General features: G+C 39.5%; 1 protein-coding gene across 3 annotated transcripts in view; it reads right to left on the reverse strand.

Annotated features, from left to right (window-relative positions):
• Window positions 1–21,510, reverse strand: part of SCFD1 (sec1 family domain containing 1) — a 3,579,547-nt gene that overhangs the window by 2,038,492 nt on the left and 1,519,545 nt on the right. The gene's annotated exons all lie outside the window — the stretch shown is intronic.

Consider the following 21,510-nt stretch of genomic DNA (forward strand, 5'->3'; position numbering starts at 1 on the left):
TGTTTTTTTTTGGCAGCCAAAAGAATTGACCTTAACAAAGTCTTACTGCATCTAGGCAATTCAGATTATGTGTCCCAACTCAAAAGAATAATTTCTTCAATTACAGTCATTTGCATGCCCAATATTTCAGACAGAGTGCACTGAAGCCATACCTCTCAACTGTACAGATTTTCGCAGAATGTCCAGATTTTTATTTCATAATTTTGTTCGGTTTCTTTTAAAATTGTGGTTTTCTGGCAAATCATTGAGGGTTGAAGTCAGAAAATAATGGTAGACAAAGTTTCAGACTTCATACTCTTCAGAAATTTCGTGCTAATGCAAAACATGTTATTCTATCAACTTTCTACGTCTGTAAGAGCAATACGTTAAAAAAATTCCCTACTTTGGGGCCTTTGTACCACCATTATTTATGGCTTGTCCAGATTTCTTGCTCCAAGAAGTTGAGAGGTATGACTGAAGTGAATTTTAAAAATATAACAACTCATTACACTCCCAAAACATGCGTTCCTAGTTACCTCTTTCTTCCCCATCACACCTCAAACATTTGCTACACACTCAAGGAAAAAAATCTTTTGACGTCTACTTAGAGTCTAAAAATACCTATGCAAACATTTTCAAGCAAAGATCCTAAACCATCTGGATTCTGTTGCATACTTGGGAGCCATACATACATCCTCCCATTGTTCCCTTGTAAATTGCTTTTCCAGTCTCTCTTCCCAATCTTTTCTAACCTCCTCTGATTGGTTCTTACAGTTATCATGCAATATTTTATATGTCCTGCTAAATATTTCTTTTTTAACAACTAAAAACACTACCAGAGCAGATCTTTCACATAAGATTCTCTTGTCACTTTCTTTTTGCCTGTACTATATCAATCCTTGGTAGGGAATCCAGTCTCTACCCTGCAGTCTAAACATCTTCTTGACCTCATCCCACACTATTACCTTTCCATTTCTAGTTATTTGCTTCATTTACCAATTTTCTTCAGTAAACTCCAGACCTCTCTTCCCTACTTTCTGTGCCTCTACATGTAGTCATCCCTACTGGCAAAATCTTTGTTCCCTATACTTGTGTTGGTTTAGTTTCTTACCTTCTGCTACTTTATAATATTCTACACAGTTGTTAGTATTCCTCTTAAATATCTGCATCCAAAGATCCACTCTCTCCCTGTTTCTTGAACTTCTCTCCTGCTTCATCATCATCCTTTTCTACTCTGAATTACAACCTTCTGTTTGTGGTATGTATATGATCCTTAACTGTGTAGCTCTTAAATATTCCTTCAAATCAGGTAATCTTAAACCACCTTGTTCTGTTGGGAGGATTAATTAACTTAACCCATTTAACTCTTGCCCACCTTCCCCTCCCAGATAAACTCTTCTACTCTTTATTAAAGATTGTCTACAACTTCTACTTTGATTGATAAATATATGCCTGACCTGTATACAAAAGTAATGGGACTAAACATTCTCACTGCCTGAATCTTAATATTCATGTCCAGAAGCAGGAACTTCCAGTTTCTCAGATTTCGTATTATCTTTTAAGTCTCTTTCCCATATACTTAGCTGCAATAACAGAAGCCATTTTAAACCATTCTCCTAAACACTTCATCTTAGCAAGTCCCAACATAAACTGATATTGCTGAACCAATTTGTGTGTGAGTACATAATTTATAGCAATAGCTTTTACTTCATCTTCAAACATTTTATTTCCCAAAAAGACACAAAACTGTCTCAAAATGTTCCACAACAGTGAAATGTTCATTTCTGGATTCATCAGGTACAAAATATCATTTGCAAAAAAGCCAACATTCTTGATTACCATACCAATTACATCACTGACTTTGAGTCTCTTATTTTCTTTGCCAATGGCCCTAAATAAATAAAGCAAATAAAACGGAAAGAGAACATCCTCACATACTGCCTGTTTCCTCTGTTCTAACACAACTTAGCAAAGAGGAATCCTCATTTTAATCCCTGCCTCTGATCCTCCTTATTAACTTTATCATTGTATCAGACAATGCAAATGCTTCCACTGCCCTACTCATAAAATCTCAGCTTACTCTGCTGAATGTTTTCTCTACATCAAGATCCACCAACAACAGTGGTATTTTTACCCTTCTTCTTTCTGGATCATCATTGTTCTGTTAATATCAAATGTTTGCTGCCCCTCCACAAAACAATGATGCTTATCTATCAATTCTGGCAACAGCTTTGACATTTGTTTAGCTGGTAAAGACAAACACTCTATAATCATGGTTCAGGATTTAATTGGGCCCAGATAAAGTTTGCCTGATGGGTCTTTACAGTCTTAAAAACAGCCACCACAGTTTTCTTCCAAGGTGTTGCTTCCCCTTCTTTAAAACAAAAATGTTAAACCAAATCTGCCAGATCTATATCACTTTTTTCCATCCAAACCTCCAGAAGAATACAGTCTGTTCTTGGAGATTGCCTGCAGACTGATTATACATCACTGTTTTATCTCATCTCTTCCTGTCTTAACTACTACTAGTTGAACCTCATCTACATCTAACATTGGTATAATTAAGACTTCAATAATCTCCTTTTAAGCTCTTTCTATAATTCCACATCTCTGCTTTATAGAAATTTTCATAAAATTTCCAAAATATCTGTTGATACCTGTACATGATCTCTGGTTATTTTTCTTGTTAAAGGCTCCTTAAATTTGGCGACAACCCTTTCTACTTTCTATTGGCTAAGTTGTTGTGTTAAAGGTTTTGTGCTCTGGAATTTTCAAAAAAAATAGTTGCTTAAGAGCAATCTTTCTAAACTCATACACACTATCCAAATACTCCTTTATTTTCTCTTTAGTTGTGTGTCTCCTTGTTCTGGGAGATTCCCTTTACTCTGTAATACTTTAACCTGTGTTAGCACCTGTAAATAATTCCTAATACTTCTTAAACATACATCCCTTTCTTATATTTCTACCCTATTTTAAACTTCATTTTCATGTTATGCCACTCAAGTCACTAGCTGTTACTTCTGAAGAAATTTCTATCTTCCCTAATAACTCTCAAATAATTTCCACAACCAATTCCTTAAAATTCCTCTGTTTTAACAAGTAGGAAAGCACCAGTGTCTCATTTTTATCTTAGATTTTGTCAATAAATAATCTAAAATACTTATTATATGCGTGCCGAAACCTTCACTCAAATGCACATGTTGCTGTGAATTATAATTTCTATCCACTCTAGCCCAGTTATTGTACCTTGGAGAATAATACGTAAATTCCATCTTAGTTCCTGTTACTGAATTCATTTATTCCATACCAAATATTTTCATAAATGTCTTCAGCAATCTATCCTCTTTTATTACATTTCTTTTCCAGGTCCCCCTAATACATCCTCACTACTGCAAATCAAGTTCTAGTCCCCACCTATAAGTAATATTCCCTGCTGAAAGCTGATCAACTTCTCCCAAAATTTCCATAAGCTCTATAATAGCAGTTTTTGGTGGAATATAAATATATGCCAGCATAATCTTCCTCCCTTGTCAACAGTCCCTTATTACCCCAAAAAAGTTATGTAATTACCATAAAGTTCCATCTGTGTTGTCTATTTTCATTCCTCCTCAACTAATGGGTTTGGAGCCGACAAGTCAGATCCAACTCGGCCACTGTAAACGCTTGTGGCAGCCTAGAACTCTTGAGCTTCTCCCTTACCCACAATGCATCCTCCCCATTACTCAGATCTTGTTTGCAAGCAATAAGGAAATATGTACTCTTACAACTTTATACATATATGCATATAATTCAGACAAAGAGACAGAAAGAAAGAAAAGAGGCAATGCCACACCTGGAGCTGGTAATGTTCGAAAGATATAACAAAGTTATATCAGCTTGCTCTTCTAGAATAAACCTAAAAAAGGTTGGAGGTTGGTGGGAGGGGAGTCAACAGGAATGAAAATAGACAACACAGATGGAAAGTTATTGCATAACTTTTTTATCTGATGTTGTCAATTTTCATTCCGTCCTTGACTTATGGGACAGAGTCCCCAGATACTTACAACTCTAAATAGATTCAAGGAAGGATATTTCTAAGCACCATTGAGCTGAAAGATGCCCTACCTCTGGACACCTGATCCAGCTTATAATGAGAGATAAAAGTGTGAGGGGAAGCTCAAGTTGCTGCTGAACAAATCATCCATGGAAACTCTTGAGTGGAAAACTGAAGAGGTAGCTACATCTCTGGTAGAATGAGCCCATACTTTGTAAGACAAAGTCATACCTGATTTGTTGTAAATAAAGGAAATATAATTGGTAAGTCATTTAGCTAAGGTAACGCTAGATACAGGTGAGCCCAATTTCAAATCAGCAAAGGATACAAACAATTGATCAATCATTCTGATATCTTTTGTCCTATGAAGATAGGCACACAATTGTCTATGCACATCTAGCAAATGTGGTAAGTATTCTCCTTTGCTGGAATAGTTTGGGAAGAAGACTGGTAGACTGACACATTGAATAATGTTGACATCTGATACTACCCTGTGCAAAAGGATGCACTGGTTCATAAGGAGACTCTATCCTTATGGAAAATGAGATATGGAGGTTTCACTGACAATGCTTGAATTTCCGAAATTCGTCTGGCGGAACTGATGGCAACTAAAAACAAGGTCTTCCAAGACAAAAATTTATGGTCAGAATCATGGGCAGACTCAAAGTCTGGAAGAATCAAGGACTGCAGTACCAGGTTGAGATCCCACTGTGGCATGGGATCTTTAAAAGGAGATTTAAGAAGAATGGTGCTGTACAAAAAAGCTTTACATGGTTAATGAGAAGCTAGTTAACGGCCATCAAACACAATGTTGAAATTAGAAATTGCTGCCAACTGGACTCTCACTGTTGAAGAACTGCCCCCTTGGTTGTAAAGCAGTGTCAAGAATTCCAGCACATGATTAATTGGGACTGAGAAAGGGTCTACATGCTTTTGAATAGCCCAGTGTAAAACTCTTTTCCACTTACTAGTGTAAAGTTTCCTAGTGGGTGGCTTAAGGGAAGACAACAAGATGTATGTGACGAACAGTGGAAAAGAGCACCGATTGTCTGGCTATTATTGGAATTGGAGAAACAAAGCTGTCAGCCTGAGATTCAGGAGGTCCGAATGTGTCATGCCCGTCGGGTGAGACAGGAGGTCTGGAGCTGGGTCCAGAATCCAAGGTTGGTGAATTAAGTGAGGCCACAGGAAGGAAATCCAAATCTGTTGAGGCCAAACGGGGGTAATGAGGATGACCATGGTCTTCAACCTGGAAGCTCTCTAAAGGAACTTTGGAATTTGGGGAATTGGGGGGGCATGCTTAAAGTAAACCAAGGGGGCCAATCGTGGAGAAAAACATCCCTAGGTGACTCCCCTTGTGAGGGGATTAGGGTAAAATATGGCTGCACTTGTTGTTTACGGGAGATGCAAAGAGATTGCAGAAAGGCTGGCCTCACTTGAGGAATATTTGTTCCACAACTTTCTGGTTGTGGGACCATTCGTGACGTAAAAGTATGCACCTGTTCTGCTTGTCTGTAGCCCATTGAACTTCCCCAGAAGTATGCGTTGCTAAGAGAAAGCGGTTGAAAGATATTGCCCAATGCCACACCCTTAGTGCTTCTCAGTATAGGGTGTACGATCTGGTTCCTCCTTGTTTGTTGATGTACCAAACCACTGACATATTGTTTGTTTCAACTGCAATCATTTCTGATGGGACAGCATCCTGGAAAGACTTGCAATGCTAAAAGCAGTACTCTCAACTCCAGTATGCTGATATGCAAATTGGCCTCTTTGGTGGACCGCATGCCTTAGACTGTCTTTCCCAGGTAATGCTTCCCCCAGCTGGGAAGCATCCGTGGTCACTCTGGCTTTGGGCTGTGAGGGGACAAATGGGTGACCCTGTAGCAACTGATCTGACTGTATCCACCACATCAGACTTTTCTTGCATGAGTTGGTAATTCATATTGGAGCAGAAAAGGGTAGTTAAAGAATCGACCATTGAGATGCCAATAGCCACTAGAGAATAGTCATGTGAAACCTGGCTAGTGGAACAAGGGTTATCGCTGCCACCACTGATTCTAGAGCTTGTAAAAGTAGGCAAGCTGAGATCATGGTACTGCAAAGTATCTTGTTGACTTGTGACCTTAAAGTTTGAACTCTGGGAAGGGAGGCTACTGTTGACCTTGTGTCTAGTAGCGGTCCTATGAATTCTAGAATTTGAGTTGGCTCTAGATTTGACTTCACGAAATTTATGGTTATTCCTAACCTTGTGCAGGAGTGGATGAGTTCTTCTCTTGCCATGACGAGTTGATGCCTGGTCGAAGCAGTGATGTTGTCTAAGTTTGGAAACACACAGAATCCTTGCAGTCTCAAGTGAGCTGATACCACTGCAATACATTTCGTGAACACCCTGGGGTCTATGGTGAGACCAAAGGGCAGTGCTCTGAAATGATAATGACTGGCGCCTAGCTGGAAGCGTAAGAATCTCCTGCATTGCCTGTTTATTTTTATATGATAGTATGCATCTTAGAGATCTATTGAGCACATCCAGTCATCCTTTTCCAAAAACAAAAGAATGGACTGAACCATGACCATCCTGGTCTTTGTCTTTCAAACAAATTTGTTTAGGTTGCTGAGAAACAAAATTGGTCTTCAGTCCCATTTTCTTTGGTACTAAAAGAATCTTGAGTAAGTTCCGGATCCTTTCTGGTCCAGGAGACCTCTTAGATGACTCTCTTATTTAGCAGCTTTTGCATTTGAATGGCTGCTTGACCCCTCTGATTGGGTGGAACATCGGGGATTTTTCTGGAAGATGGAGGGAGGAAGGGAAAATGGAATTCTATATCCTCTGGATACGATCCTCTGCACCCAACTATCTTTTGTTATGTCTAGCCAGGCTCTCCGTTGCAGGGACAAACGACCCTTGACTGCTTCCAGAGGGGGACAATCAGGCCACCGTTCAGGAGCACTGGAAGGGTTTGCCAAAGAATGGTTCTCTGGCCTTTGGTGTTGCAGAATGTGGTGTCTACCATTTGAGTTTCCCCCTCTGCCTCTTGTGGAAGACCCTCCAACATGTTCCCTGGAAAGATCCTTGTGATTTCTTAAACCACATCTTTCCACTTCTCCGATGATTCCTCGAGAAGGATCTTCGGGGGGTGGAAAAATATGCATGGCTACGGCAGAAAGGGCCTTTTCATTCTTCCCACACCTGGGACAATGCATCTTTCACTCTGGAGCTAAAGACAGACATGCCGTCAAAAGCAGCATTGATGAACGTAGACTTAAAAAGCTTTGTGAAGTCACACAAGTGCATCCCGGCGTGTCTCCTGATGGCTACGCCTGAACCCAGTGCCCTTGAGATTCCTTCTGCCATACTGGAAATAAGCCTTATGGATGACTTTGATAGTGACTGTAGGATTGACAGCTGTGAGGTGACAGAATCTTTCACTTCCTCAGACTTGGTTCTTGCAAAGGTATCTGGGAGTTCCTTTATCAGATCCCTTTGTAATCTGGTGAAATGTACCAGATATTTTATGGACCTCAAGGTGAAGGTCCCTGAAGCATAGATACACTTCCCATACCTGTCCATTGCCCATAACTCCTTGTCAGGAGGATAAACAGAGGAACTTTCTTCAGCTAGTTCCTTATGGTGCCCGCTGGTATAACCATGGCATCAACAGGGGTGCCCTTGGACCAGAACTGCTTGAATTCCAAAGGGGTCATAATTTTATCAGCCTTCCTTGGTATGGACTCAATGGTGTCAGGCTCCTTCCATGCCTGCCACATGACCAATTTGAGGAGTTCAGCAGCAGGCTGAATCACCTCCTCCAGGAGCACATATTCCTCCAAATGATGATTGCTGGGCTTTCAGACACCTCTCTGTTTTAGGATTTTGAGGATGTTACCGAATGAGATGTCAGCAGGAGGTGACCATGGGGACCCTTCACCCTTCTTAAAATCTGCGTCTTCGGTGACAGATTCAGGAGAATCCAGATGCTTCCTCTTACATGTCTTCTTTTGAGGGACCTCCTCAGTTGGATAATCTGGGGAGATATAAGAAGAGATAGAAATACCCAAGTGGCCATACTGAGGTTTTGATACCGGCTGTTCCTGTAGGAGGTTTAGCTGAAACATTTTGACGCAGAGCAGGGGAAGATACAGGACCTGAGGGGATAGGACCCATCTGGGTCATGGAAGCTGACAAGGCTCTCCCCAATGTCTTAAAGGTTGACCTTTCCACAGAGGGATAGGAACCCAGGTCTGAAAGGGGGGCTTTCTGATCCCTGGTCTTTCCCTGCTCTGAAGAAAGTCACCCAAAGGCAGAAGTCGGAGCCAAACCAATCCTTGCTGAAGCTCCGAGGTGTAGAGATGTCTCCAAAGTCCTCAGAGTCGACTGAAACACCTCTGATGTAACAGAGTAGAACTGGCTCCAAGAGCTCTCAGGTTCCGATAGCACAGAGGAGCTCAGAGCAAGCTTTAGATCTGAGGATACAATGATCTTTGGATCTGAAGGAGATGGGCCTGGACAACTCTGATCCAAGGGCTCCAAACCCACAGAGGAAGTTAGAGGAGCAAAAGTTAGAGGTGCTGTCTTGGATATACGGGCTTTCTGACCGGAAGGGGTAGGAGCTGAAGCAACACCTGGAAGGCTCTATGCTGAAAGTATCTGTCTCACTACCCTCTCCATATCTTCTACAGTGAGACTCCAAGAAAAGTGACAGGACTGTCTGGAAGGAGAATCCGGTCTATAAATAAAAGGAGAAGACACTCTCAATGGGACAGGATCCACAGATGGGGAGTACCTTGTCCTAGTAAGTACATCCAGTAATCTAGGAGGATCCAGCATCTTTGGATCTGATGAATCCTTAGTTTTTGGAGACTTTAGATCTGAAGAAACAGTCTGATCCGAAGACATACTTTTTACTTTTGTTTGATCTGAGGGGGTCGGATCCGATAATTTAATTTTCTTTTTCTTGGATGGATCTGAGGAAACTGCTGGATCCAAAGAAGGCCTTTTTGAAGTTTTCTCCAAGGTCTTAGCGGGATCAGAAGAAAAGCTCAGATATGAGTGAGACAACGTTTTGGACGTCTTGCCAGAGATAGCATCACTAAAGGAAGATGGTAAAAGCCCCTTAAAGATTAATTTGTTCTTCCACTCCACTAATGTTCGGGGGTTGAAGGCATGACAAATCACTAAAACTCTCTTGAAAATGGAATGGGCCAAGGCAGACAAATGGTGTGAGAGTCACAGAAAGGAATCTTCGTCCACACTTCTTAAAACCTGCAGGAAGAAAAAACAGGTATAGGAAACTACACAGATGAAACTGCAAAACCACCATCAAAAGGCAATGATAAAACTGAAGGCAAAAACTATGAAGAATATTGGTAAAAAATACTTTTTTTTAAACAAGAAAAAGGGGGAAAGGGACTGCCTACAAAGATAGTAGGGTTACGACAACTGTAGAAGGGTAAGGGAGAAAAAACATGGAGGAAGAGATATTAACGATAGTAGCTAGAGTATGCTAGTACAATAAAGAGAAAAATTAAAGAAAGATTATAGTAGAAGAAAAAAAATTCAAGCACTTATCTATCCCAGCTAGCTCAACAGTCAAACAACCACATCTTTCACCTAACGGCAGCAAACGAGATCTGAGGTAATGGGCAGGATGCATTGCGGTTAAGGGAGAAGCTTGAGAGTTCTGGGATGCCACAAGCGTTTACAGCAGCCAACTCTGATCCAACGCCTCAGATCTGAACCGATCAGTTGAGGACAGAATGAAAACTGACAATATCAGATTCTACTATTACTGTCTTATTTTAACTCTTCTGTCACTAATGGAGCCCCTCTATCAGTATTATTACTCACCTTTTTCTATGTCCATGACATTCCACTGAATATCCATTCTGAAATCCTTTCTTTGTCAAATTCACACACTCATTTCTTTCCAAATGTGTATCCCACATCACTGATATTTGCACTCCACATTTAATAGAACTCAATATTCTTTCCCTTTTCTCTATACCTGTAAGGCCATTTACTTCAAAAGATAATGTGGTTAGCATAGCTATTATGATAAAAAGCTATTATTCCCACCTATTATACATCACAGTTTTTGAATATGTATTGCCAGCTTTTCTTTTACATGTGCATACTAAGTTTGGATGGCTCATCTTTTATATAGTTTTTCCTCCTCTTCTCTTGAACCCTTATCATATTTTTCAAGACTTTCTGTTTTAATGAAGCCCTCCAACAAAAACTAAATACACTTTCAGAACACAACCATCCCATATTAACTTAGGACAAACACATAAAATGATGTACATCTTCAAAAAATGAAGTTGAACCCTCAAGATAAGGACAAATGCCCCAGACTGACAGATGTACCCACAGGCATTGCCTAACCTATAATTAAGGTTACCCATGCTAAAGTGCAAGCTTCACCCTCTTTTCCCATTTACAATGATTGATGCCTGTTTTTTTTTTCTTTTTTCTCATCTCAATTCCCCTCTAGATGTGAAAAACAGTAAGTATGCTCTCAGAAAACATTAACTTTTATTCCTAAGAAAAAGTGCACTAACTTCAAATAAAATTAAATTGTATAATGTTCTATTAAATGCATTAAAGTATTTAGACAGCTAGGCAGGGTTCTAGCAGTTATTCACTTCCCATAATTTCAAACTTTAATTTTCACTAAACGCTTGTCATTGTGCCTTTACATTTTGCATTTCCCTCAGCAAAGAATGCTAAGCACTTTCAAGATTAACTGCTTGCCCCTGCAAACCTCTAGTCTCTGTGTAAAAGTAGTCAGCAATCAGAGGGAATAAAACAGCTAGCAACTCTGCAGATCCACAAAGGATTCTTTGCAAATAAAATCAGCACAGAATGTTCAACTGCCTTGAGCTGCAGGCTTCTTGACTCCTACTGAAATCATTTGCTATTGGGAAAAAAGCAAGCTAATATCTTTGTAAATGCAAAATAAAAACTTAGCATTTGTCATTGCTTTCATCATTTTGACTTATTTTTTCAAGCCTACTTGCTTACAAAAACACTTGCTTATGTCTTAAGCCAATACCATTATAATCTACCCATCCACCCATGTAAAAATAAAAGGACTCTTCTTAATTATTCATTAAACAGAATAGAATCGGTGCACTTTTACAACCCACCCCAAAAGTCAATATCACAGCATAGCAACTTAAACTTGCTTTCATCCAGCCTTTCTTTGCTTGTTATACTGTAAAGCCTATATTTCTAATTAAAAAAGGTACTTGCTTATTATCTTTAACATATACAACAATCACTTAAAAGAAGACTCTCACACATTTAAAATACCCTGCCTACACACTTTACAAAGCTGCTTTGCTATACAACATGCAGTTTATATCAGGAAATGTTTAATACTAACAACAAAAAATATTTTACTTACAGTTATTTTCCCCTTTTAGTGTCCCTCTAAACATCAGTGACAAAGTTGTGTGTATGCTTTACAGTCCACGCAGAAGTTTAACAAAGTCAGCAATACCCCAGCCTTCCATAACCTCTTTTTCTTGCAAAGCCTTATTTCACAAATATGAATGATGCTTTATAGTGTTCCATTACCAATGTCAATGTTTCTGTTCTTCTTCCTGTACATTTCCATCTCCCAAAACAAGACTCTGGGTCAAGTACAAGGTATTCATGCTCCCTATTCTTCTAGTCAACTCCTGTGTGTTTTTTTTTCTGTCTCTAAAGCATTTTCCTTTGGAACACTGGAAAAAGTTCCACCGGCAAAGTCCCTCTATGGGATTTACTGTGAAAATAATGAGAAGCAGAGTCCACTTCTGTTTGCTTGCTCACTTTTTCTGGGGTACATTTTTTTATTTCTTCCTTAGCTTGTCCTTCATCCAAAAATGTCTTTGATCTTCCAAGAAAAAAATATTCTGAGCAAAGCTGGATACAGCAGCTTGAATCTCATAACTGTTTTTGACATTTCCAGCCTGCTGGGTTCAAATGTGTTTTTCTTCTGTCTGGTATACAGTAAATAAGTATATTATACAAACACTTGGCTGTCTCCAATTTCAACAAGTTTCCATTCTGCCATAGTTTTGTCAGGATCAACTCTTTCTGCTGGCATGATTCCATCTTTACTAATACATGTTTTGGCTGGTTTCTCGTGGCCAGGTTTGGAGCATACACTAGATTTGCCCTTTCAATTAATAGGTTCTGCTGAAGATTATCAGCCCAGTTGCTTACTTGCACTTTCATAAAATTAATACAGCCTGTTCCTTCCAGTTTCTCTGGTACATCAGAAAATCTAATTTTTCTCTGAATGCTCTATCTTCCAAGTCTATCATTTTAGTTCTTCTTAAGAAACTTCATCCTTTGCCAGCCTTTTCTTCATTTCAGCCTCTGATTTTTCCATTTTTTCAGTTCACCTGAATAGCCAGTTTAAGCTTCCTCTATTTTTCCAATCTTTTGTTATTTAAGTTGATATATTCCTTCAGGGTTTCATTTATTTTACCCACCTACAAGTACATTTGATTGATTTTTTCCTCTAAATTATTGGAAGCAATGTCTTGTGCCAAAGCTGAAGCCTGAACTGCTTTTTTTTTTTTTTTTTTTGCTGAACAGCTGCAGGATTCTCCCTAGCCAGTATTTTCTCTTCACTTTTTCTGGTTGATTTTCATTCAGCTTCTTTAAATGTATTCTTTGTTGACATCCAGATAGCTCACTTAGTAGTTAGTAACTCTATTTTACCTAAGCTGGCAATATCACTTTTATTTCTCCGTTTCTGTTTTCAAACTGACAATGGGAGAGTTGAAATTAAGCTACTGATCAGTTTGGAACCATGTTGGAAGGTCTACAGCCTACCTTTTCAAAGACCAAAGCTATAATGGGTTCGTTGGAAACAGATATTTTTGGTGCTGAGTTAATTATCAAAATACAGCCTGTGGCAAAAAGCATTATAGCATGTAAAAATCAGTCAGTCAGTCAGAAATAATTTCTTGAATGGGTTCTACTTTGAAATTTAGGAATTACATACAACTCTGAAGTCCTGAGACAATATAGATACACAGATACTGTATCTACAGATCAGAAATCACAATGCTTAATTATCTGGTAAAATGAGGAGAAAAGAGGGTACTCCAGAGGGGTAATGCTTAAAAAAATCATTAAAGAGAAAACTGAAAATGAATAAGTTCTGGAGGAGTAAGTACATATGAGCCACTTGTATAACTAAGATGGAAAACAAGTGGTGTTCAAAAAGAAATCAAGCAGTGAGAATACATGACATTTTTTAACTTAAAAAGGTGTCCGAATCCTTCACAGCACAAACAGCTTCAGGGACTCTGTCTTTTTGTGACCAGGAAATAGCTGCAGTAGAAGAACATACTTCTGCATGTGGGACCAGTTTGATAGCAATAAGGCAACAAGTTGCTGTAATTTCTGGTGAATACAAAGGTATGTGTAAAGATGGATATGGCTAACAGACAGGAAACCTACATGGGGTGAGGTAGGTGAAGCAATGGACTCTGGAATGTTTCCCTGCTTAAGCATGAGAACATAGCTTGGTCAGTGGTTCAAAGGATTCTTAAGTTTGAGGAACAAGCTCAAGGCCTAATAGACACCCATGTTGAAACTTTTTTTGTCGGGAGGACATGTAGTCATTCAATTCCTCCCTGAAGGAATGGACTGATGGACTGACGTAAAATAATAGCAAGTTTATTCCACTGGTGTGGGAGTCACTGAGATACGAAATAAACATTACATTTTACTGAGCAAAGTGCCCTCTTTTGTTCAGATCACTTTGGGGGAGGGGTAGTATTTTAAGCAAAAAGATTCAAAAAGTAATGTTTTTTTTAAAGATCTGTAGGTCTGCCACATGTCCTCTCAACGAAGACAGTAAGATACGGAGAACAGAGACAAAGAGTTGATTTCACTTTTGCATGCAAGACACGCATCTAAGCCTTTCAATTTTCTTTGCAAGAACTTTTTGTACCTCCTCCAAGTTAACCAGATAGAAGCGAACAGGTTTAAAGAACTGGGTGAATCATTCTACAATTGGACTAGTAAGAGCAGTGCACAGGGCACAATTACACTGCTGACATAACTCAACAACTCACAGAGCAACAGCAACTCCATATTCTTTGTGGACAGTCACAGATACATAGGTATCAAATGAAATGTCATCTTCTAAAAGGAATCAAGCTCTTGTACTATTTTTTCCTGATGCATTAGTTGTTACTGACCTCCAACTGGTAACATCTGGCAGATCAAGGTATTTGAAGCAAATTATTAATTAGACAAGGTACTGTTATGCGGTAAGAACAGAATAAATGGTCTTTTTTTCATTCTCTAGAAGTACTCCTCTACTACATAGTTGCTACTTCAATTAAAGAATGAAGAAAGTGTGGATAAATCAGTACTCATCAAAGCCAAAGGTTTTTGAGAGGCACTCATGAAGTGTTACCAATTACTGAGACAGGGCTGCTGAACACACACTAATTTTTCAACATCTCATTTTTCTCATAAATCACCTTTATCTTTACAACATTAGTGCCCTTTGCACCTTGGCTAAGAGGTACGCTCACCTCCACAGCCACCAGTTCTTTGTTCTTGAAAAAATGTGGATTTCTTCAGAGAAAGAAAATTGTCAGAGGATTTATTATACCATACACTCTCTTAGATAAACTCCCTGGCTGTCTAATTAAATAGAATAGATCCTCAGTAGTACAAGTGCATTTCTAAGGGAACAATGAGACTGGGCAGAAAAAAAACATGTTGTAGACAACAGATATGATGAATCTTCAAATGTGTACTATTTTATTTCCAGAAAATTCTTAATAGCAGAATTAACCAGAAAAACAAATTCCAATGCAGTTTAAAAGGATGTGTCTTGGAAAACAACATACGAGATGCAAAATAAAATGAACTGCAAGGCAGCAGTCTCAAAAGTGGTCCATAGCGACAATGCAGAAAAAAGTCTAGTACTTTGTAAAGTTATGTACTGATAACCAACCAGCTGTTATGGAAACAATGTTCTTATTCCTACTTATTGTTCATGTACCATATTTCCATGGTCTTGTCAGTCCTTGTTTAAAGGACTCTGACTTTCATCACTATGTTAAATGCTGTATTCTCTGGGAAACGTACAACAGAAATGAAAAAACAGGTCCTGGAAAGGAGCTGTACAAGTAAAGGCTGAGTTTTTGTTATATTCTGCTCTGTAGAAAATTAAACAAAAAGTATACCCTGACTCTTTAAGATATGAAGCAAACACGAGGAGGACATCACTTTTGTAGTCATGACGTGGGATTCTTGCCCCTAGGGAGATGATGTCCAATCTGACTAGTAGAGCTTTACCTTCTCTCTTCTAGTTTCAGCCAGCTGCCTGCTACTCCGATGTCAGGCCATCTTCAGAGCTTTCTTGCCCAGTCTGAACTAAGAGGTTTGTGCCAATGTTTCAAAGTACAAGTGGACCTGGGGGAGAAATCTTTGGGAAACAATGACCAATCATAATCCCTGGTCCACCTCTTCAGGCTCTGGGTAAGACCAGAGAAAAGTGGGGTGTTTCAAAATAGGTAGAGGTAAAACTCAATGTACAGTGATGAGGGTACCCACACCAATCCCCGGATGCCCAAAGAAAGAAAGAAAGAAAGAAAGAAAGAGCAGGGACGCTGGCTGGGAATTACAGACAGCAACAGTGAATACACGTGAACATCTAAAGTTATAGTAAGTTCCTAACACAAACATACTATTGCCATTGTTTTATTCACTATTGCAGTCATGACACCTGGGAAGTCTCTCAGACCTCAAAGTCCAGTATGTGGCTGGCTGGTCTTGAAAAGGTTGTGAGAACAGTAGATGCTGAAGAATGCCTGTAACAAACCCTGCTCTGACCACGGATGCATAATTTACATTATGCTGTTTAGAAGTTAAGGACAGATGATCAGAAAGCTACTTCCAAAAAAGCTTGTGTTAGCACCCTTCAGGAAGGCCATGGTGGCTGCAGGGCTCTGGTTGAACATGCCTTGGCAATGCCAGGATCAGTTCTGGAATGAAAGGAATAACAAAAAGATATACAGTGAGGTAGTCATTTTATAAAAAATATATTTTGCCTATTGGCTTCCACTTCCTGCCCTTTGCAAATGAGAAAAACATCTGGTCTGACTTCCTTATTAGCTTTGTCCTCTCAGTTGCATACAAACATCCAAAGAAATTAAGATGTGTTCCCCTTTCCTGTGGGGACTGGGAGAAATAATGAGGACATGAATGGCCTGATTTATAGACAATTCTGTTACCACTTTAGGCATGAAAGTTGGGTTGATTTCTAGTGTGAACCTGTCCTTGTGAAAAATTTAAAAAATGTTTCTTTCACATGACAGCTTGAAATTCTTAAATTCTAGCAGAAGAAGCAGCCATCAAAAAGGTAGTTTTCTTCAAAAGCTACCTGAATGATAAGGAAGTAGCTGGCTCAAAGAATGCCAGTGCATTCATTTCTAATACATAACTGAGGTCCCATGGTGGAGGTCCCTTTTTGTTTTGTATTTTAAAAACCTTTATTAAATTATCACAAAAGACACTGGCAAACATACACTAATATAAAAAAAAAACAAACATATGAACGTGTTTCCAGTTACATACATTACATATACAAGTTCTTTTTTTCATAACTGTTAGTCAAACACTGCATAAATTGCTCAATTCCTGCCTTCCTTTAAACCTCACTCCTCCTCCATAACATTATTCTGAGTGCATTGTTCCAACAAGCCCATTTATTTTTATGTAATATGCATCTTTCCATTTCTAAAGATCCCACTTCCAGTTCTTTTATCTCTGTTACAATACTCAGTGCTTCACATGCAGTTGACTTAGACTCTTGTTCTTCTTTCGGCTTTTCCCGGTTAGGGGTCACCACAGTGGAACTCCGGTCTGCTAATGATTGGCAGCAGATTTTTTTATGGGTGCAGAGGTGCCAGCTCGATGCCCAACCTTCAACAAAGGCACGCCTATTCTATGCATGTCTTTCGAACGCCACTCGACCGCGGGGAGGACATGCAGACTCCACACAGAAGGCGCTCCCGCCGAGAATTGAAGAGGAGAACCTCTTGCTGTGAGGCAACAACGCTACCGCTGCACCACCACGGCTAAAAATAATTGACACAGACTCTGATTTCCAATTTCTAGCAATTTTTGTTTTGGTTGTCACCAGAATTAAAAGTAACAAGGCCTCACTATGTCTACGGAATTCAAATCCTGTATTCTGGTTCAAAAGATTCATTTTCACCCTCTATTCTGTGACCCCCTTATAGCTCTCCTTCTCCAATACCTTTATTTTTCTTTACTTATAACCAGCTTCTGTGATCTCCTCACTGTGTACTTCCAGACTTTGACCACTAGATGGCAGTCTTTAACCACCTCTGATTTCACTCAATTTCTATTCTTGCCATTCAATTTAAAAGTCCTACTCTTGGAACTCTTTTCTCCTTACTATCCTCTTCCATAGTCTATTTTAACCTTGTAACTTGCCCTCCTCTCTTCCACTCCTAGTCCTTTTAGCCCTCTATCCCCCTGGTTCCTGCTCATTTCTTTCCCCCTTCCTTTCACTCACAACCTCTGCCTTTTTACCTACCATCCCCTGCTCTTACCTTCTACCTTACTGATTGTTTTTCTCACTACTTTTACCTTCCTTGGGTCTCACACTTCTACTCTACTAGGTCTTTATTCTACCTAGCCCCTTCCTACTCTCTTATTCCCTCTATCTCCCCCCTCCCCTTTTTCTTATATATACCCTTCTATTTTCTCTCCTTCCCAACTCTCAGAGGCTTGGTCCCTTTCCTGTACCTGATCACATTATCTTCCCCTACCTTCTCTTATCTAATCATTCTTCTCTACCTCCCTTCCCTAAATCCCTCTAGGTCTTCTCCACCTCCTTACATCTTACAACTTTTACAGACCTTTCCCTGTGTATTCCCCTCCTCCTCCCCTTTACCTCCTTGCTCACACCTACTCTAGCCTTGTACTCTTTTACTATCCTGCGCCTCCTCCTTAACCTGATCTTCTGGTTTCCATCCTGATTTTATATACTTTGCTCCTCCCCTCTGGCCTTACTACATCCGGACCAAACCTATTATAGGGGACTAATTCCCCACAGTGGCCATCTTTAATCCCCCTCTCCATGCGTGGCTGCTGAGCGATCATTGGCGTCTAAATCTGATTTTCAATGTAAGTGTGTTATTCTTACATGTTTACCTGTATCCTAAAGTAATGCTGTATTAGTTTCATTCTTTTTGGTTTTGCTTTAGTCACGTGCTTTGTCTGTGTACTTATACAGTAGTGTTTATAGTTTTTTTGTTATTTATTGCTCTGGGTAACAAATCTTTTGCCGCCTTTTCTACGGCTCCTTAAATGCCTTAATGCTAAGCCATGAACCTGTAAAGTGCCACCACTTGTTTGATTTAAGCTGCCGTTTACTAAAATTTCCCGTCTTCACTGGCTCGCTTAATCAGTTAACTACATAAGAATAATATTGCTTACATTTATATTTTAGCCCCTACAACTTGCTTATTATCTTCCTGCTTAGAGTGTATGCCATTAGTTAACAAACGACTACTCCTGGTCGTCTGCTCTACCCTACTTCTCAAAGAATGCCCTTTACTGTAGACCGGAGTGTTTTGAGCCAACCACACTCATGGTAGCCTCCCATCCTAGCACTGTTGGCGTGTCTGTGCCCATGTACTCCTAAATGCTTGTAGCGTTGAATACCACCACACCAGAACAGACGATAGGTCTATATTTTTTATGTGGGACTTTATTTCCCTCTAAAGTAAACCTGTTACTGCTTATCCTGTAGCAACTGTGCTACTCATTCCGGTGTAGCCATCAGTCTTTGCCCTGCCAGTGTCGTCTGGTGATCCCTGAACTGCTAACGGCTGTAGCTCTGGTTTCTATTACTCTGGTGCAGTTGCTAATCACTACCTCTAACCGAGACTCCATAGCTCTTAATTCCTATAACCCCCCCTTTTAGTGTATATGCTGTCAGCGACTCTGTCACTGATTAGAGGTAGATGCTAGTCTTAACTTTAATGTTTTGACTGTGCTGTTTAAGTACTGAAACTCGATAGCGAATCGCTCCGGTGTTGGGACAGATTAAACAATTTGAAAAGTGTATAACTTGCATCCGCTGAGATTCTACAGGTACCTTTCTGCTCCATGCGACTTTAGAGGACCTGGATTTCGCCGGAGCACTTCCTGCAAATAATTTAGTTGTAGGATTTGTTTTTCATCATAACAATTGCATAATATATTACTTTAGTTGTAGGATTTGTTTTTACTCTATTAACATTCACATAGGTCTTAGCCGTTCTCAGAGGCGTATATAGTACCCTCAAATAGGCTTTACTATAAGGTATACTTGCTTTAGTTCTGCCCTATTAATTACATTCCCTAAAGCAGAGCTAAATCACATACGTTTTTAGAGTTGTGATACCCTGCGACTACAAATAGCTGTGGTAGGTATCGCTTCCCTGTGTAGCTTAAATGGTCGATTTTGTATGGGTCTTGGTCCGGATGTTCAAAAACCACTTTATTTTCTATCTGGCCTCAGTTGTAGCCTTTTTTGGCACTCTGAGAATTTAAACAGTAACTGTGTGTTTGATATTATTTAAGTAGTTTTAGTTTTAATTACATGTGTTTAAACAGGCTTGTCTAATAAGTATTCTGTTTTAAGAGCCAATTATGTTTTCTGAACTGCAAACTTATCTGTTCTACATGCAAATTGTCAGTATCTGCTGAAACATAGCTGACTGTTTCTACTGTTAATTTAATTTCTGGCTACCTTGTTTCAAATGTAATGATTACTCTCTTAGTCTAAGTTTTTTGTTTAACATCTTTTGCATCTACTACATTGTTTTTAGTCCTAATTTGATAGCTAATTTCAGCTACAGGGATCCAACTAATTGTATTATTTTGCACTAGATGCTTGCTCATGTGCTCCTGATCTAGCATTTGTTGTTTCTACACCTGGTCCTGCTGTTTTGTATTTTTGCTAGCATATTGACTTTATCAATTTTGTACAGCTTAAGTAACTTCCCTCTTCTGTCTTTTTTTTATTTCTCTCCAGCTGTGAATACTCCCTACACTTACTTTGCCCACTCCCAACTGTGCCCTATTGGACTACAAAGACCAGCAATATTCACCTACCTAAACCTGTTTTTGTTATACAGTATTTGTATACACTAGTCCATTCTACCTATACTAGTTAAAGTGCCATATCTGCCAGCAGCCATACCCCCCCCGCCTACTCTTGTTGAACTCCACTGTTCCTGGCTCTTAACTCTTCTAGCCCCCACCCTCTATTCTGTGACCCCCTTATAGCTCTCCTTCTCCAATACCTTTACTTTTCTTTACTTATAACCAGCTTCTGTGATCTCCTCACTGTGTACTTCCAGACTTTGACCACTAGATGGCAGTCTTTAATCACCTCTGATTTCACTCAATTTCTATTCTTGCCATTCAATTTAAAAGTCCTACTCTTGGAACTCTTTTCTCCTTACTATCCTCTTCCATAGTCTATTTTAACCTTGTAACTTAGCCTCCTCTCTTCCACTTCTAGTCCTTTTAGCCCTCTATCCCCCTGGTTCCTGCTCATTTCTTTCCCCCTTCCTTTCACTCACAATCTCTGCCTTTTTACCTACCATCCCCTGCTCTTAACTTCTACCTTACTGATTGTTTTTCTCACTACTTTTACCTTCCTTGGTCTGCCCCGCTCCGTTCGCCCTGCGGGCTCACTCCGCTCCCCATACCCTACCCCCAATTCCCACCCACCCTAATTAGCACTACACTTAAACTTCACTTGCCACTCCCCCTCCATTCTTCCAACCTATCACAAACCTCCTCATCATTAGAACACTCCCCCATCTCCTCCTCCCCAATTGTTACTAACTAACTCTATTAAATTACACCTCCAACTGTCCTACCCTCTTACTACACTAGCTAATTCCCTTATCCTCTCCTTAACATTCTCCACTAATTTCTTCTCTGTATAATTTCTAACCCAGATCTATCTCTCATAATACTCTCTCCTTTTTCTCTATTTCTCCTACTTTCACTACCTATTCTTAACTTACAACTTCCTATAAATATGGCCCCTTCACTTAAAACCATTTTCAAAAACATGCTACTCTTAACTACCTTAATAACCTCTCTTACCATACCTTATTCACTCACCCTCTTTGAAAATCTTTCTCTACCAGAACAAAACCATCACTTACAACTAACATTACCTTCTTCCTATATTTACTCCCTTAACCACTGTAATATAACCAGTACTTCTAACTATATACTATCAAAATTCCATTGAACACCTCATTTTAATTACTTCACCTCCAAAAAAAACATTTAATAACTTCTTCAAAATCCTTAAATTCCTAAAAAATCCCCAGCAACACCCCCTCCTAGACGGTGATATTCATCCCAACACTGACGATACCAATAACCTTAACAACTTATCAGTGCCTATGATTTCTTCATTAACTAA

Source organism: Protopterus annectens, chromosome 6.part0, assembly GCF_019279795.1.
Source record: "Protopterus annectens isolate FY-2018-M chromosome 6.part0, PAN1.0, whole genome shotgun sequence".
In the NCBI taxonomy this organism is placed as follows: Eukaryota; Metazoa; Chordata; order Ceratodontiformes; family Protopteridae; genus Protopterus; species Protopterus annectens.